Source organism: Phasianus colchicus, chromosome Z, assembly GCF_987193195.1.
Source record: "Phasianus colchicus chromosome Z, bPhaCol1.hap1.1, whole genome shotgun sequence".
NCBI lineage: Eukaryota > Metazoa > Chordata > Aves > Galliformes > Phasianidae > Phasianus > Phasianus colchicus.
In genome coordinates, this window is record NC_143476.1 from 14,175,417 (window position 1) to 14,180,629 (window position 5,213).

The following is a 5,213-nucleotide window of genomic DNA, read 5'->3' on the forward strand; positions in this document are numbered from 1 at the left end:
CACTACTCTTCTCTATAGGTTAGAGACTCAGAGGTAGGAAAATGTAGGCACAGAGACTTTCTGTTATTTGCTGATATTCTGACAGCAGATAAATTTGGATTGCTTCCTTTTCCTTTGTGGACTCTTCAAATACTTAGAAATTCTTCCTGTATTCTTACATGTATTAAGAGCTAGACTATGGATAAAAGGCAACATTTTTCTATTTCCCCTTTGGAACCAGACTAACTCAATTTAGGCTTATGCAGAGCTCATTCCCACAGAAGATACAAAAAGACAGGAGAAGTCTCTCTGGAGAAGGAAACCCTACCAAAACTGCCCAGATTGTCAGGTACCCTTATTACTGCTACCACATCCAAACATCTGCTATTAAATGACAAATTTAGATACCACCCTATGGATCTGGGCTGGGTCACTTTATGGTGACTTGAGTTTAGTCTGGTGGTGCATGACTAAATAACATTTCTGCATCTCCAAATCCCCACAGTATTGGCATATGAGAAGCAAGGATACAATTACAAGAGGCAGGGATCCTAGTCACTGGTCAGGAAAGACTCTGTAGACAACACTTCTGAAAGATACTAAGTCAGCAATGTCAGACTGTATTCTGTGTGACAGAAATCACTTCTGTTCCCTTTAGTAATTGTTCTGTTACAGAGCATTCACCCATGGACTGGAATGTGTATATACAAATTAAGAAGGTACTGCCCTGGCTCCCTGCAGCTCAAAGTTCAGGACAACCAAGAGATAAAGACTGGTTCCTTCCCAATAGTATCAAAAGAAACAATACATAAGAAGTCTACACAACTGATAACATAAAAAAATAGCTGAAATACAATTTCAGTGCTTTTGAAAACTTACTATTACACAAAGTTTGGTTTCCTAGAATAAAGATGTAATGAATTATGCCTCTTATTTAAATAAATTGGCAGAATTTTTTCCATCTGTGGGATCATAACATAGCAAATCTGGCTCCCCAGAGTCCTCATACCCTGTATAAGACAGCAATATCTGTAAGATTCAGCACAGTTTTGGATATAAACAGAACAGGTGCAATTCAGACAGAGACAAAGCCATAGAATGAACTTCCCACTCCTTTATCAGCTTCTTGGGGATTGGTGGCTTTTGCCCTTGACAAATTGCACGTGTGAAGTTGTTTGAGAACTCCAGTGCAGCCTTCCACTTTACAGAACAGGTACAGATTCATTCTGAGGGCAGAACATAGCAAGGCCATGAGGCTTTTTTGGACAAGAATACTTGCTGAATACCTGAACACCCTACGTCGCCTGCTGCCAACAAGCATCTGAAGACAATCAGTTCTTCACAGAGACAAGTCTCCCTTTGTGTAGGAAAGGTAATCAGTAACCTTGTTACTAGTCATTAGGCTTAAAAAAGAAATAGTTTATTGTATTTTATTTTGACTGAAAGACTCTAATACGTGAGATACAGTTTAATAATATTATGCCATGACATTATTAAAAATTATTAAACTTCCCTAATGAAACTTTCTGCTGATGTGAATAAGCTAAACCAATTTTGTCCCTCCTAGAGAAAAAGACTCAGGAATGTTTGGGTGTTATGAACAAGAACTGTACCTGATTTTTTCATTCTCCATGAACATCAAGTCTACGTTTTTTTATATGTTGCTCTCAGCTAGCAATGAAAGCCATTTTCAGGTTATCAGTGCTGTCAAAGGTTTTGTAAGAGTGAGGTTTTTCCCTATTTGTATCAGTACTTGCCTCCAGGCAGGCGCCTTCTTGCTTTATCAAAGATGCTAACATTTATGCTCAGCAAAGTAGAATGCATGCTAACCCAAGTAGACCAGATGATACTCCAGCCCACAGGTATCACACTTCAGGGCCAGTGAGTTTTGAGAAGGGCAAGAAAATTCTCCCCAGCTTGCTACAAGAAGGGAAAATTCACAGAGAAGAGCTCACCAACTGATGCTTTCAGGGTGGAAAAAAAGAAACAACCCAAATAAAAATCAAAGATATCCATCAAATAACTATCATCTAATTTGGGAACAGATATCTCAAGAATATGTATATATATATATATATATATATATATATATATATATATATGAGCAAAACAAATTGATTGATCTTTTAGTTGTAGATACTGGAAAGAAAGAAAATATTCTTTTCTTGGTTGATTCCTACACTGTTCCACTGAGTAAAAGTGCTAACACGAGACAGGTAGGGAACACAGAAAGATTTTTAATGCTCAGTCTGACTCACCTTTCATTTCAGGTCGTCTTAAATTATCTAGGTGAATAATTAGCGTGACAAAACTGATAATGGCACTGCCATTTTTAGCAATATCTAAACAAGGACTATAAGAAAGAAGACAGACTCCTTAGCAGTACCTGCTGTGATAGGACAGGGGGAGTTTTAAACTAAAAGGAGAGATTTAGATTGCACATAAGGAAAAAGATTTTTACAATAATAGTAGTGAGTCACTGGAACATGTTGTCCAGAGAGGAGGTGGCTGCCCCGTCCCTGCAGACACTCAAAGTCAGGCTGGATGGGGCACTGAGCACCAGATCATTGCAGGGGTGTTGGACAAGATGACCTCTACAGGTTTCTTCCAACTCAAACAATTCTCTGATTCTATAATTAAATCACGAGCTGTTTTTTGCCTGCAGGACAACGTGCTCTAAGGAGCAGAGGTAATGTTATTTGAATACATAACAAGTACATCCTAGTAATATAACTTTTCTGAATCAAAAGTGGTCTAGTGAAGTTACAAATATCTGACATTATTCATCTGTTTTCTGTTTTGCCTCAGTCTCCTGAAAAGGTCTCCTCAGCACGTGGGGAAGGCTTTCACACTCTTTCTGGAAAACCAGCACATCTCTGTGACTTGCTGAAGTGCTCTACACTAATGCCCACGTCATGGGAACAAAAGCATGAAATGGAGGCCTGTATGCAGTGAAAGGGCTATGACTTCATCAGAATGCAGTGGGATACCTCACATAATTAGAGCCTATTAGATAACTGGAAGAAACCTCTTGTTTGCACAGCCTAATAAATGCAAAAGAGACAACGCAGTCCAGCACAATCAGAAACAATCCAGATTTCTGGAGTGCACTGATGATCCTGACACAGGTGATCAAAAGATCAAGTGTAGATATCCTGACTAAACTCAAATATAAGCAGCAACAGATGACCCAGGACAAACACAGAGTCATTATTCCAACCAAAGTCCATCTGGAGGTGAATCTGGTGAGGGACATAAAAGGCAAGAGGAAAGACTTCTACAGGTACACAGGCAGGAATATGAAAACTAGGGAAAATAAGGGCTCAATCCTGAATGAAGAAGGAACCCTTTGCAGAACACTGAAAAGAATGAGGTATTCAGTGCCTTTCTTACCTCAGTCTTTCCTGGTAAGACTGGTCTTTAGGAATTCCTGACCCTTGAGAAAAGAGGGAAGCTCAGAAGCCAAATAAAGACCTATCCTGAGCAGAGGACAATCAGGTTAGGATGCATTTGAATAGGACGTGAGCCCAAGGAACTTGATGGAATGCACCTAGTGAAGGGAGCTGCTCATGGTAAGGCCTCTTAATTATCCTGGAAAAGTGGAGCAGGTTGCCCTGACATGTGTTGGCATCACTATGCAAATGATATGGCTATAATGGCTTTAGATACTCAAATGAACAAAGCCCTGAGCAACTTGGTCTGACCCCAAAGCTTGTCCTACGGTGGGACAGAGACTTCCTGAAGCCCCTTTCCAATCAGATTACTGTGAGGTAGCAGCATCCCATGGTCACTTGCTCTCCATAGTCACTGGCATCACCTGGATAAAGAGAGGCAGGCAGTTGCATGGCTTTCATGCTCTGCTCACCTACTTAGGTGGGGAATTTCCACCTACATGCATCTTACTTCAGCTATAATATCTGATATTTTCTGTAATTTATTCAGCCTCTGTTCCATGAGCCTCTGTTCTCTGTCATTCCTATGTGATTTGTGCACTGTTAGTAGAGTCCTGAATATTTTCCTTCCACCTACTTTCTAAGCTGTCCACAGTCTTTTTTAATCTTTATCCCACTTTATCTTATTCAACTTCAATTCCTCAAAAAAAAAAAAAAAAAGCCATGTTTAAGCTCTAAGAAGTGATCCGTGTATTTCACAAGTGTCAAAGTAGCTCACTAATTTCCATATGAGCAGCTGACTGTGCTACTGGAAACAAATTATTCAGACACTTTGCTAGGGCTTTAGGCATTCACAGTTGTTAGAACAAAGAAGAGAATCCCAGTCTGGAAACCAAGCTGTAAACTTGGCACACAAACAACATTAAGGAGATGAGCTTTAAAAGCAATATGCCTCAAAACTAAATACTGCAAGCATGGATTGTAAGACCTGTAAGACTTTATGAAGTGTTGCATAGTTTCTAGCTTTTAAAAAGGACACATGCAACATCACGTTCCAAAAATAGTTTTGCTCATCGAGAAATAAGATGATTTGTAAGTAGTCAATAAATAGACAGTATTCAAATAGTCCTATAAATGAAAAGGGTTAATTTTATCACTTTGAAAAAGGGTATAATTATACCCTTTGTTTTAAATTTTAAATATATTATGTACATATATTTTTAATATATAGTACTTAACAGTACTTGTATAAAGCTGGATTTTTTAGTAGGAACATAATTCTGAAAGAAAATTAGAGAAACATAGAAAATTACAGAAAAATAGGAAATATTTCAGTAGCAATTAGTGTCAATGCAGAATGCCTATGGGGTCCAGGAAAATGTGACAATAATGCTGATCAATATATTACTTCAATAACAAGCTGAACCAGATACCTCTAACTAAAAGCCTTCACCAAGATGTTTTTGGTTTGATTTGGTTCAGATTTGCTGTGTGAATTCCTTTTATCATATAGCTGTTTTGCCTGACCTGTACTTAGTGTAGGAATTCCAGCCTGCTGTGATATTTGGTTTTGCTTTTGTCTTTGCTTATTTGTTCACTGAGTGGAAGAATGTAGACTCACAGGAACTAACGAGATAATTTTGTAAACCTGTCAGCAAAAGACATCAGAATTAATCTAGTGGTGGTCTGGTAAAAGAGGAGAAGATAATCTCACATGAAACTTCCACATTTGCTCTGCATATTTCCTCCTTTATGCCTCTTTGCCTGTAGCACCACGCAGTGTGTAAACTCTGAAGCACGCGTGGTATTCCAACTCTAGCACTCCTATTCTTTGCATGAGTG